Genomic DNA, 14528 nt, shown 5'->3' on the forward strand with positions numbered 1-14528 from the left:
TTTTTCAAAGTCATATTTTACTAGGAAAATTCAAATATATTTTCACCAGTAAATATATATTTCTACTAGCGAAAATATAATTTAAGGCGCTAATATTCTGCTCTAAGATGTCTATAAGCTTAATTTGACAGTTGCGAAACGTCCATTTGCTGTTCAAACCCAAACCTAGCCTAATGAAAGTTATTATTAGATCTAGTCCAAACTACAAACTAAGCCAAATCATCTCTCAGGTAAAAATAAGCTCATATTGCTCCATAATTTGTCTGCATTTATATATTACACTATGTTTTAAAAATATGATAGCTATCCTTACCGATATTACTATGGACTTCTAATATAAGAGGGCTGATCAAAATATATTCAAACCGAATTTTAGTCAATAGGAGAGTGCAAAAAAATTATCACTTCTCAGAAGGCAAAAATACACGTCAAAAGCAATAAAATCGTGTCGGCGCCGTCGCAGTGGGAATACTCGGTAACGAGCGTTCCCACTTCCTAAATAAATTAATAAAATAAATAAAAGCAGAGTTAACCTTTCCCTTACTGTGATATGTATTTACTGGTATTCGACACTAAAAATGTGAATATCTATATGAAAAATAATAGATATGCGGTTCAGAATTTATGTATTCCTCCGTTATATTATTATGAAGTACATCCAATTATAATAATATGTAATTATTTATCTGGAGTGACGGAAAAAAATGATTTGTCGAAAAATCGGGTGTAGAGCAGGGGCGTATATTCAGGGTGTGCTAGGTGTGCGGCGCACACCCGCAAAACCATCTAAAATATAAATTTAGAAATTTAGAAAATTTAGGGCATAAAGCGACATCATTTTGCATACAGTAGTATGCAAAATTATAAAATTTTAATATGCAGTGTATAGTATGCATTGGTATTTGTCAGTCGCTCTAAAAGTTTCCGCGCGACCGACACGCAATGTATTAATCATGTGGCGCGCCGACCTTGAATGCGGCGTTGAAGATATTTTGAATAATCCATTTTCAAAAAGAAGTTATGAAATTAAATTGAAGATCATCAAAATTGGCAAACCACGTCCACCTCTTCCCAATTTATTTATGAAGCATAAAGACAATAAATGTGAATATACAAGACATTTTTCATTTTCGTCATATGAACGAACTGAGTGGTTAACAGGCTGCGAACTTCGATCTAGATTGTTCTGTTGGCCATGTTTATTGTTTTCCAAAGAAAGAAGCGTGTGGAATAAAAGTGGATTTGCTTAGTCATCTGATAACGGCACTGAAAAAACACAAAAGAGCGCAGTCACGCGTTTAATCATTTTTTTCTCTCAAAATGTTTGGAAAACAACGAATTGAAGTAATGATTGACGCTCAACGTAAAGCTAATATAAGTCAACATAATGAACAAGTTAATAAAAATAGAGAAATATTAAAACGAATGATTGACGCAGTAGTATATCCAGGAAAACGATGAGTCCTGTAATTCACTAAACAAAGGAAATTACCTTGAATTTTTAAATGCACTTCGAGAATACGATTCTATTTTGGATACTCATTTAAATACTGCAACGGTGTTTCGTGGTACTGTTATAATCGTACTTCGAAGCGCCACGTTTCGATTCATATCCATGCGCGAAACGGACCTATCGGAGACGAGCTACCCACACCCAATCACAGAAGGGCTTTCCCCCACCAACCAAGTGCGTCCGGCACGTGCCTCGACTACTATATAAGGAGGGTCACGGCCGGCCCAACTCACTCTTTCTTGGGAATCCAAGCCGGGAGGAACTCTCCCTCTACACTTCACTTCTCGTTGGGAATCCAACTAGGGAGGAATCTCCTTCGTCACATCAAGAACTTCTGATAGGGAGGATTCTCCTTCGTCCCATCAAGAACTTCTGAATGGGAAGACCTCTCCCTCTTCAAGAACCTGTCCACGTCCAGGAGGAGTCCGGAGTCTAGACCGTCCGCGCGTCTACTCTTCGTCAACCAGTCCACGAGCGAATTTTGTATCATTTCAAACTCAAAATAAACACATTTACAACCTACCTCTCGCCTATATTAATATTGTCATTCCTAACATGATAATTTTTGGCGCAGTCGGTAGCATTCTGTCGGATACGTCAAGCGGCCCGCCGCAAGCACGTTGATCACGAATCTACACGGCGAGAGTTAGTTAGTTAATTGATTGTTTTGACTTTTCGAAGACAACGAATTCAGGAGATCCAGGAAGGAAGGAGGTCAACGACCTTAAAACAGAGCTTTCGACGTCCAGCCACACGAACACCCACGTACGAGCTGCCTAGTCTTGAGTCTGGAGCCTCACCAGTATAACTGCGTGAGCTGAGAGATCGCCGCTTTTCGAGCAATTTGATCTTCCAAACAAACTGTGAGTCCTTTTATGTCTGTCAGAGTTGCACATACACGCTCAAACCCATCACCTTTATTTTTCGATATTTCAATTCCTGCCCCTTTTATTTCTAATAACCCCAACCCTTCACCTTTAATTTCGAAGGAATCTGTACCTTCAATCGCATCCTTTACAATGTCGATTGAGGAAGTTATCCGTTTCATTCCATGCACGTTCAATCCCAAAACTGGAGATCTGAACGATTTCACCTTTTACTGTGACGAGGCAATTTCAAGTTGCCCGCCAGATTTATTACCTCGACTCATACGTCACATTAAGTTAGCCATCACGGGAGATGCAAAACTTTAAATCTCAAAATTTACGACGTATGAGGAGATTAAAACATTTTTAATTTCGACGTACCAGCGGAAGGTTAATCCCGTTGAACTCCGTAACAAACTTCATGGCGTAAGCCAAAATTCTAGAGAAAATGCTCGCGACTTCGCGATCCGCGTTCAAACCCTTTTAAATAAAGCGAAGGATGCTATCCCGGATGATAGGGAGAAGAATATTTAATGGTAAACCAATGTCGTTAGATAGGGAGAAGAATATTTAATGGTAAACCAATGTCGTTAGAAGACATTTTCAATCTTTTGGACGAGGCAGAGAGGTGGCCTGAGAGATATCAGACACCTGAGAGAAAACCACATTATAACAATGTAAACCCTAATTCGAATTTTCATAAACCCTTTTCAAATAATTATTCACCGCGTGATACAAATCAACGCCCTACTTCTAAATCTTTCAATAATAATTATAATAATGCAAATCAACGCCCTAATTCTAACACTTTTAATAAGAATTTTGATTCCAATCAACATTCTTATAATAATTCTTTTCATAAAAATTCTAATCATAATTCGTTTACTAAAAATTCTAACCAACGGTTTAATCCTAATCCTAATAATTCTAATTTCGTTAGGAACCCTTATAGTAAAAACACCTTTTGTAATTATTGCAAAGATGAAGGTCATTTACTTGAAAATTGTAAACTCCGTAGCGAAAGCCAGCTAAAACGCAATGCGAGAGTTAACCATTTAAACTTCAGAGTTCCCGAACCAACTGCCAGGCGAAGGAACAAAACTTTAAACCTATCGGCAGAATCCATTCAATCGCCCCCACGGGAACATTCATAATAATTCAATGTTTAAACAACCCTAAACGTTCTTTACGATTCTTAATCGACACGGGCGCGGGCGTCTCCTTGGTAAGCCCCGAATCGATCCAAGATTTTCAGTTGGATCCAGAGGATACGGTGACCATAATGGGTATCACTAAATCTTCTACCCCCCCTAGAACATTAGGTTCTACCTTTCTTACACTTTTACTCCACGGAAAGCCGGAGATAAAACATCATTTTTAAGTAATTTCTAAATCCGTTTCTAATTTACCATTAGATGGAATCCTTGGTAATGACTTCTTAACAAAACACGGTATAGAGTTAGATTATAAAGATAACGTCCTGAATTTATACGGACTTAAGTATCCCCTTTTAGACCGTGGTCATGAACCTTTTGTAATATTAGAACCTCGTACTGAAACGTTAGTTTCACTTAACGTTTTAAATCCCGAAATTCAAGTCAGAATTATTCCCGATCAACCCATACTTCCCGGCGTATTCTTGTCTCGCGCCTTAACAAAAGTGACAAATTCTAAAGCACTAGCGACTATTTTAAATACTACGGAAACCCACATAAGAGTTTTTCCCCTTTCCGTAACCCTTGAACCCTTTAATGAAGTCGACAGTGAAGAAATTTTATCGCGACCCCAACTATACGATTCGAAACGAAACGTAATTCTCGATAGTCAGTTGGATTTAGCACATCTTAATGAAGAAGAACAACAGTCTATTCTTAAGCTTTGCCATTCTTATAATCATTTATTCCATTTAAAAGGTGAGGAGTTAACGCATACAAACTCAGTTTGCCATAACATCCCCGTTACGTCGCAAGTACCCATTTTTACCAAATCTTATCGATTTCCAGAGGTGCATAAGCAAGAGATCGAAAACCAAATTCAAACAATGTTAGGTTAAGATATAATTCGGGAGAGCACTTCTCCTTGGTCCTCACCTGTTTGGATAGTTCCCAAACGTAGCGACAGTTCAGGCGCTAAAAAGTGGCGCGTAGTCATAGACTACAGGAAGTTGAACAACGTCACCGTTGGCGATGCATACCCTTTGCCCAACATCGCTGACATTCTAGACCAGTTAGGTCATAGTAAATATTTCACCACCTTAGACCTCGCGTCTGGGTACCATCAAATTCCCATTTCTTCGGCCGACGCGGCCAAAACAGCGTTTTCAACCCCAAACGGTCATTTTGAATTCACTCGTATGAGTTTCGGACTTAAGAATGCCCCTGCATGCTTCCAACGGTTAATGAATAACGTGTTAGCCGGCATTCAAGGTATTAAGTGTTTTGTATATTTGGATGATATTGTGGTTTACGCTGACACCTTACAAACTCACGATAGGAAACTTCGTGAAATTTTCCAGCGATTGTCGAAACACAACTTAAAGCTTCAGCCAAATAAATGTGCCTTTTTACGAAGAGAGGTGGGCTATTTAGGCCATATTATTACAGAGGACGGCATCAAACCCGATCCTGATAAAATTGTTTCTATCAAAAATTTTCCGATGTTAAAGAACATCCAACAAGTTCGATCCTTTCTAGGATTAGTCGGGTACTATCGAAAATTCATTTCTGATTTTGCGAAAATTGCTCGCCCTTTAACGTCCTTATTAAAGAAAGACGTACCATTCGTATGGAGAGACAAGGAAGAGAATGCTTTCTCCCAATTGAAAATTAGTATAACTACTCCTCCAATCCTTAGTTATCCTGATTTCGAAAAACCTTTTATTGTCACCACGGACGCTTCCAACCACGCGATAGGAGCGGTCCTTTCTCAAGGAAAGATCCCTAACGATCTTCCTATTTATTTCGCTTCGCGAACTTTAAACCCTGCAGAGACTAACTATTCAGTCACTGAAAAGGAGTTATTAGCCATTGTGTGGGCTTGTAAACATTTCCGACCATATTTGTACGGGAGGAAATTTCAGATAGTTACAGATCATAAGCCATTAACTTGGTTGTTTAATAACAAAGATCCCAGTTCCAGACTAATTCGTTGGCGTTTGAAACTGGAAGAATTCGAATACGAGATTGTGTATAAACCCGGCAAATTAAATGCTAATGCCGACGCTCTCTCTCGTTATCCTCCTGAAGTATCTGTAAATACTTTTTCAATTTTTCTTACGTCTGCGGACTTAAAACATTCTGATGAATCCTATCAGGATTTTATTCAGTTTCATTATATGAACCGGAAACGGTTAAAATATAATTTTCGCGAGTTAGACTCAAACCTTTTAGATCGACAAGATCACATTGCACATTGTGTGTCGGAAGATTTAGAAATGTCAGCCGAACTAGCCGTAGCCATTAAAGAGAGTATTCCTAATTATAACGAGTTAATTAGTAAACCTCATTCTTTACACGAAACTTTACATTCGTCATTAAATTCTTTTTATATTTTTCATGTTGTAACCAAATTAAATTTCTGGGATAAACCCACGTATCCAGATTTATTTTATGCTTTGAAAACCTTACGTAGTGAGTTAGACAAACTAAATATAAAATCTATTTCATTACCGCGCCTTGGTTGCGGTTTAGACCAACTTAAATGGGAAAAGGTCAAACTTATTCTCCATTATATTTTTCGCAATTCAAGTATTCAGGTAACGGTTTGTCACAATCGGATAATCAAGCCGCTTCGAGGAATCATTCCTACCATTTTATATGAGTACCATAACTCTGTAATCGAGGGTCATGCAGGTCAGAATCGCATGTTTAATAAAGTTTGTTTGAAGTATCGTTGGAAAGGTATGCGAAGAGATATATCAAATTATGTTAATCGATGTACATCATGCCAAACCAATAAAGTTCACCGACAACGAATGAAACAACCTATTGTGATCACCACCACAAGCGAAAAACCCTTTGAACGGATAGCGTTGGATATCGTAGGTCCACTTCCAATTTCAGAATCCGGTAATCGGTTCATTTTAACCCTTCAGGACGACTTAACGAAATTCACACAAGCATATCCTATCCCAGATCACGAAGCAGTAACCATTGCCCAAACGTTAACTACTAAGTTTATTTGTAATTTCGGCATTCCCGAATCAATCTTAACAGATCAAGGAAGGGAGTTCACTTCCAACCTTTTCAAGGAAGTAGCCAAGCTTTTCAAGATAAAGCGGGTGCAAACCACCGCTTATCATCCCGAGACTAATGGAGCCCTAGAGAGGACCCATAGTACGATAAAGGATTACTTAAAACATTTTCTGGCACCTGATCAGACTGATTGGGACGAGTGGCTACCTTTTTCGATGTTCAGTTATAATTCTACTCCTTACACGGCTACTAAATTCACCCCTTTTGAGTTAGTGTATGGTCATCCCCCATCACTACCTACTTCTATAACTTCCCCTTCTTTTTCGTCTACGTATGATAGTTATGTAGAGAATCTTAAACTAAAATTAGTTAAATCTTTAGAGGTGGCTAGACAAAACACCATCCATAACAAAGAGAAGGTTTGTACTAAGTACGACAAAACCAAAAAGTTACGTACCTTTAAACCAGGAGATTTGGTTTATTTGATTAATAGTGCTGGAAAGATAGGCACAGCAAGGAAGTTTAACCCAACTTTCACGGGTCCTTATGAGGTAACCTCAATAAACAGTTAGGTAAATATTTCCATAAAAGTGGGAAACAAAATAAGACGAGTCCACATAAATAGGGTTAGATTAAAAAGGTAACTTTTCTCGTACCTGTCCTATTTACGATGAACCCTAGTTATTCTCACGATCAAATGTTTTTGTATTCATATTTCATTACTTTATAAGCATCGTCTTTATAATGTTCTTTACTCCAACTTGAGTAAAATTATTCTTAATCTCATTTTCTTATTTTAGAGATTAATCCTTTTTTTTTTATTATGAAGTTCACGGCACGAGGCCTGAACCATTTCCTTTCATTTTTATGTCATCATCGATGATAATCCATATGATGGATAACCCTTCGTATTCAATTAATTTAATTGAGCTTTTAATTGATTTGTGACATCGGTCATAGCTGGATCAAGTATTGTAACCTGGAAGGAGGTTAAGTGTAACCCTGACCTGAGAGTCGGAGGTGATTCGATGTAATGTTTGAAAAGATATTTTTCCCCCTATCTTGTTCATTCGGAGAATTTTTGGGTCTAGAGTCCCTGGTGTAGTATTGTTTGAAAAGATATTTTTCCCCCTATCTTGTTCATTCGGAGAATTTTGGGTCTAGAGTCCCTGGTGTAGTATTGTTTGAAAAGATATTTTTCCCCTTATCTTGTTCATTCGGAGATTTTTGTCTTTCGATGTAAAGAAGGAATTTTTATTTGTAGCCAAGGAAGAAGTCCTGTGGTGATTCGTCAGTTGATCCAGGTGATTCGTATGTTCATGTTATTTATTTAATTGTGAAATTTTATATTTTCTGATGACAATTGAATTATTTCTTTATTTTCAGTTCTGTTAAAATGAAAATCCTTTTTCTTTTCCTTTTCCTAATCCTGAGCGATTATTCGTAATTTTGGTGGATGTCTGAGGACATTCGTATTGTTAATCTTAATGATTAAAATTTTTTGTATTTGTATTTTATTATGTTTAATAAATACATTTTTTCATGTTTACAATCTTAGCGATAATATTTCGTTGTAATCGTATTGTAATTTTTTATTATAATTGTATTCTCATTGTAAGATTCATTATAGATCCTACCGATCAAATGTATAATTGTAATCACAATTGAAATTTTTATATTTGTTTATCTTTCTAAGATTCCTACCGACACGATGTCGAGTAATTGTAATCGTCATAATAATTGTATTATGTTTTGTAAAATTTCTATGTCATATACTTGTGAATTTTCATTGTATTTGAAATCGCACTTATAATTTTTGTTATACCTGTAATATTGTAAATTAATTATAATTCTACGGTTAAAATTTCGTATACCTGTTATCGAAATTGTATTTTACACTTTTACACTTTTATAATTTTATAATTTTCTATGTTCGTAATTGTGATCGTATTTGTAAAACGACGTTTAAATTTTCATATTTTTGTACTTTGAATTGTACTTTCGTATTTTTGTAATTTCTGTGAACGGAGAAACTAAGCTCCAGAAGTTAGTTTCGTCTTGGGCTCGGAGGTGTTATAATCGTACTTCGACGCGCCACGTTTCGATTCATATCCATGCGCGAAACGGACCTATCGGAGACGAGCTACCAACACCCAATCACAGAAGGGTTTTCCCCCACCAACCAAGTGCGTCCGGCACGTGCCTCGACTGCTATATAAGGAGGGTCACGGCCGGACCAACTCACTGACAGTATTTCGACTCTGTCCGTCGAACTGAGTGGACGTCCCGCGCCCGCTTGCTCCCAGAACAGACCAATGATGACGCCAGCCACCAAAACGCTGCCACAGATGTCGACCTTGGAGGATTTTCAACAAATTATAGAACGCCTCCAGTCAACAATTCTGTCGCAGCAGAAGAAAATAGACCAACTGACCGCCACCATCACTACGCTTCAGCAACTGCCCAAACACGGCAGCCATAGAAAACGTAAAAAACTAATTACTTCGAACCGTTTTTCAGATCTCGAGGAAGAGGGATCCACCTCGTCCGGAATGGAGGAGGAATCCCAGCCGAAGACCGCCGCCCCTGCTATCGAAAAAACCTGCCAACCTGCCCAACGAAAGACCTCTGCCGCCCCGCCGACCCCACAAAACACACAAACCGCCCGTCCAAGCCAATCGACTCCAACGCAGCCACAGCAGCAACCCAGGAAAAAAAAGCGCTAAGTATCACGCCAACACGATACACACAAACAGTCACCAATACAACACAGACGATCCCGCCAATAATTATCGCCGAGCCAACCCCATACAAAAGGGTTGTAGATATAATTAAAAAAGTCATCTCGCTACCGTTCGAGTCAAAAATCTCCAACAAGGGAACAAACTTTCTGCTTAAATCATCAGACGATTTTCGCAAAGCCACCACAGCCCTCAAAAATAACGAAATTGCGTACTACACGTACACGCTTCCGGAGGACAAACCTCTAAAAGTTGTCCTCCGCGGAATCCCCGCCTCAGTCACCGCCGAGGAAGTCAAGGAGGCCCTAACAGAACAGGGCTTCGCAGTCTCCGAGGTCATTCGGATGACATCCAGAGCAACGAAAAAACCACTTCCGTTGGTCTTAGTTAAAATTTCCAAGAGTGATCAACAAAAGGCACTTTTCCAGATCACTTCGCTCCTCCACCTAAAAATAACGGTGGAAAGCTTAAACAGCTCAGCCAAAGCTACCCAATGCCACCGCTGCCAAAGTTTCGGCCACTCCGCACTAAACTGCGCGATGACATACGCCTGCGTCAAGTGCGCCGGACCACATCCGACATTCAATTGCGTCAAAGACGCCAAATCGGCCCCACAATGCATAAATTGCGGTGGCGCACACCCAGCCAGTTACAGAGGCTGCCCCAAATGGCCAGTAAACAAAGCCCACTACGAACAAAAAACCCAGTTCACCAAACCAAATTCACCACCAGCCCGTCAGGTCTCACCACAAATACAATTCAGCCAAATTGCTAAGCCCCCGCCAGCACAAACCCAATTCAATCCGGAGCTAATTGCTCAAATAACGGCAGCGGTTCTTCAAACCCTCTCCGCTAACCCCAACCTTCTGAATGGGCGTAACTAAGGCGGGAAATTCACTGACACTGACATACTGGAACGCAAACGGACTAAACCACAAAATACTTGAACTCAGACATTTTGCACAAACATACAATACGGACTTAATCCTCGTGAACGAAACCCATTTACGAAACTCCAACTCCCCGAAAATCCCCAACTACATCCTCTACAAGGATGACAGGCTCCATGGCAGGGGAGGCGGCACCGCTATCTTCATTAAAAAATCAATCGCCCATATTAGAATCCCCACCCCCGATCTCCACCATACAGAAGCAACAATAATACAAATTCCCACTGCACATTCTGGCAACTTCAAAGTAGTTTCTCTTTATAGCCCACCAAACTCGTCAATAGATCCAAACGATCTAAACAAATTATTTTGCGACAATGACCCAACGATCGTTGCCGGCGATTACAACGCAAAACACCCTCACTGGAACTGCCCAAAAACTTCCCAAAAAGGCGCTGCCCTTTTCAACTATGCCATCAACGCCAACGTCAACATAATAGGCCCGCCTGAACCCACCTGCTACAGTAAAGTAGCCCGCCGTCCTTCTACTATAGACCTCTTAGTCCACAGCAACTTCCCGTGGTCAATAGACCTCCATTCAATAAACGAATTGTCTTCCGACCACAACCCTGTCTTGGTCGAACTCTCGAACCCATTCGTAAACTTCACATCTTCACAACCTAGCTCCCCCTCAGAATCCAAGTACATCAACTGGCTCAAATTTAAATATTATCTGGAAAATAACACAGTCATTCCACACTTCTTGAGAAATAACACCCAAATAGACTCAGCCATAGAATCCCTAACCGAGAGCTACACAGCAGCCCTAGATTTCGCCTCGACTCCAATAACTAACCCGGTAACACGCCCTCAGCTGGATCCGGAAACGCTCTCAGCCATCAGAACCAAAAACCATCACCGCAGACGCTGGCAACGCTACGGCGACCCAGCCGACAAAATCAATATGTCAAAATACCAGGCCATCGCCAGGCGGGCGCTTCGAGAGTTCCATGACAAAACGTGGGAATCGAAACTAAATACACTATCAACCCAAAATAATTCATTATGGAAACTCGCAAAAACTCTCAAAAAACCGTTCCACTATACTCCGCCACTACATTCGTCCAACAACGGACTAGTCTTCACATCAGCGGAGAAAACGGAATGCTTCGCTGACTCCCTAGAAGAACAATTCACCCCAAACACTCCAGATGGTGAAACCCATTCGTTCATAGAAACGGCCAATTCCACCGTTAGAGCAATTATATCTTCCACCCCAATAGACAAAATAAAACTAACTTCCCCGGACGAAATCAGAAATTTCATTCACTCTCTCCACCCGCGAAAAGCCCCCGGTCTCGATAACGTCCCAAATAAGGCACTAACTTACTCACCGAAAAAAACTATAGTAACCATTAATAACATTTTCAATGCTGCTCTGCGAAATAGATACTATCCCCCTGCCTGGAAGTCTGCAATAGTTGTAGTAATCCCAAAACCAAACAAAGACCCCATATTTCCTCAAAACTATAGACCAATTAGCCTCCTCACAGCAGTCAATAAACTGTTTGAAAAAGTCATCCACAAAAGACTCACAAATCTGACTAACGAGCTGAACATCCTCCCGGATGAACAGCACGGATTTAGAAACAAACACAACACGTTACATCAACTACTACGCGTCACCGACACAATCTCCAACAAATTCGCTCATAAAGAATCAACAGTAGCCGTCTTCTTCGACATTGCCCAAGCTTTCGACAGAGTCTGGCACGAAGGCTTATTATTTAAATTACATACATTAAACTTCCCAACGTGCATAATCCAACTAATCGCTTCTTTTCTAAAATCCCGCACATTTCACGTACGCTTTGAGGGCTGTCTCTCATCACCCAGAAATATCAAAGCCGGAGTACCCCAGGGCTCCATAATTTCACCACTACTGTTCAACATTTTTACATCAGACATACCTAAACCAGCTAACCATCATTCCATACTAGCACTCTATGCGGACGACACTGCGCTCCTAAGCTCGTCCAAATCCATACCGTTAGCTCTTTCGCGCATCCAAATAGAAATTGACATACTAGAAAAATGGTACGCCAAGTGGCGTATTAAAATCAACCCAGTAAAAAGCCAAGGGTTAATTTTCACTAAGAAAAATCCGCCCCCCACACCCCAGCTAAAATTCAAAAACACCCCAATCCCTTGGACTACACATGTAAAATACTTGGGCCTAACTCTAGACAAAAAACTAACCTGGAAAACACACATCAAGAACGTAGTACTTAAAGCACGAGCCGCCCACTCAGCACTTTACCCCCTCATTGGTAGAAGAAGCACCCTAAGTCTTAAAAATAAACTTCTTCTCTATAAAGCGATCATCAGACCCACTATAACATACGCCTCCCCCATATGGGGAACGGCCTCTCTCGCCAACTTAAAAACAATACAAGTATGTCAAAACAAAATTCTTCGCAATTGCGTCAACGCACCGTGGTTCATGCGCAACAACCAAATACATGACGACACTGACACCCCCTACATATTCGATCACATACATAAACTTGCTCAACAGTTTTACGACAACATCCCAAAAATTGACAACGACTCAATCAGATACTTAACAGACTACGACCCAAATACCATCCCTCACAAGCACAAACGCCCTATGTTCATCCTTAACCGACAAATACCAGCCATGCTGCCCCAACTTACCTCCAAACCAAACCCCATACAACAATAGCCTCATAAAATCTCAAGCCATTAATTTTCAGACAAGACAAAGGTGTAAAAAGATCATGAGATCTTGGGACACCAGAAACGACATGACCAATGACCAATGACCAACTCACTCTTTCTTGGGAATCCAAGCCGGGAGGAACTCTCCCTCTACACTTCACTTCTCGTTGGGAATCCAACTAGGGAGGAATCTCCTTCGTCACATCAAGAACTTCTGATAGGGAGGATTCTCCTTCGTCCCATCAAGAACTTCTGAATGGGAAGACCTCTCCCTCTTCAAGAACCTGTCCACGTCCAGGAGGAGTCCGGAGTCTAGACCGTCCGCGCGTCTACTCTTCGTAAACTAGTCCACGAGCGAATTTTGTATCATTTCAAACTCAAAATAAACACATTTACAACCTACCTCTCGCCTATATTAATATTGTCATTCCTAACAGTACTTCCCCATCCGTACAGAATGACATAATTGAAGCGATTGGTGATGTTATTAACCCTTCCTGGGCGAAAAGGGGGCCAAAAAGTACCCCAAGAATTTGTTTTTCACTGTAACTTTTTAACTACTACCTTTAAAGAAGATACCAAACAATTTTTCATAAATAAAAACGTTACCCCCAAAGCGGGGAAGCCCGCGCGTCTCGCATATTCATACGCCACATAATATTACATGCAACATTTAAAGAAACATCAAAGTAGTATTTTATTTCTTACCTCGCTGAAGCTGCCTGTCGCTAGGTGGTTATGTGTAATACCTAATGATATAAAAATATATGTTAACACATTAAAAGAAATATGTATTTTATTTAAGACGATAGAGATTTATACGTACAATTTATTACGAAGCCGATTCAGCGGGACGTCTTTTCTATCAGCAATTTGATCTTCTTCTTCTCCGCAAATTATGATTTGTGAATGTGAATAATTATCGAAGCGATATGATTAGCTCACGAGTGCGCTCGAAGCGGACGTGTTTAACCGATCGAGGGCAGTTTATGAGTGAGCCCTGGCTGCCCTGGTGAGCTGCACGGGAGGTGCGGTGCAGTGATGTTGAGCCCTTGGCAAGTATGGACCAATCACCGAACGAGACGTGTTATAGCAGGTGTGCCACCTCGAATGCCCGTCCGAATGTACACATACATACATCAGGGCTGTCATAATTTAATATTAATTAACAAAAGCTATAATAATTAAAATTTAAAAATATGAAAATAATATGGCCTCGACCCGATTCCGGAGCAAAAAGGATGTATAATAAAACATAGAAATGCAGACTGGTCTTAATAAAATATTTTTAAAATGGTGTACGGAAAAATCATCGCAGATAATTTATCACGAGTCTTGAAAATTTGAAGATTAAATTGTCTTTACTTAAATTCATCCGTTACTATAATAAATGAATAGTTAAACAAAAGCATAAACAAATAATAATTATGTGCTTTTCGGAGTCCGTATGGTGTGTCACTTTATTTATAATTTATTGTAAATCTTCCGCTGGGATATAACAAGCGTTAGCCCAATGCGTTACAACGGGATAAACACACCAACTACCATGTGAGTAGTGAGCTATTGACCGAGCTAACTAGATT

General features: G+C 40.0%; 1 protein-coding gene and 1 long non-coding RNA gene across 6 annotated transcripts in view; one reads left to right on the forward strand and one right to left on the reverse strand.

Moving 5' to 3' along the window:
• The window catches only part of LOC148236254 (CD109 antigen-like), a 71566-nt gene extending 57549 nt beyond the window's left edge, over window positions 1-14017 (reverse strand). For all 5 annotated transcript variants that reach the window (XM_088183826.1, XM_088183823.1, XM_088183822.1 and 2 more), the window contains exons 1-2: window positions 13772-14017; window positions 13654-13694 (exon numbers count right to left, since the gene is read on the reverse strand). The gene's annotated coding sequence lies outside the window, so the exon portion shown is untranslated. The remainder of the gene's footprint in view (window positions 1-13653; window positions 13695-13771) is intronic.
• LOC148236260 (uncharacterized) lies at window positions 881-13347 on the forward strand. The gene is made up of 2 exons (XR_015809243.1): window positions 881-2376; window positions 9093-13347. It is a non-coding gene; the product is annotated as an uncharacterized LOC148236260 (long non-coding RNA).
• Window positions 14018-14528: the final 511 nt, after the last annotated feature.

Source organism: Plectrocnemia conspersa, unplaced genomic scaffold (genome assembly GCF_051122295.1).
Source record: "Plectrocnemia conspersa isolate PC_06_02 unplaced genomic scaffold, ASM5112229v1 ptg000004l, whole genome shotgun sequence".
Classification (NCBI taxonomy): Eukaryota; Metazoa; Arthropoda; class Insecta; order Trichoptera; family Polycentropodidae; genus Plectrocnemia; species Plectrocnemia conspersa.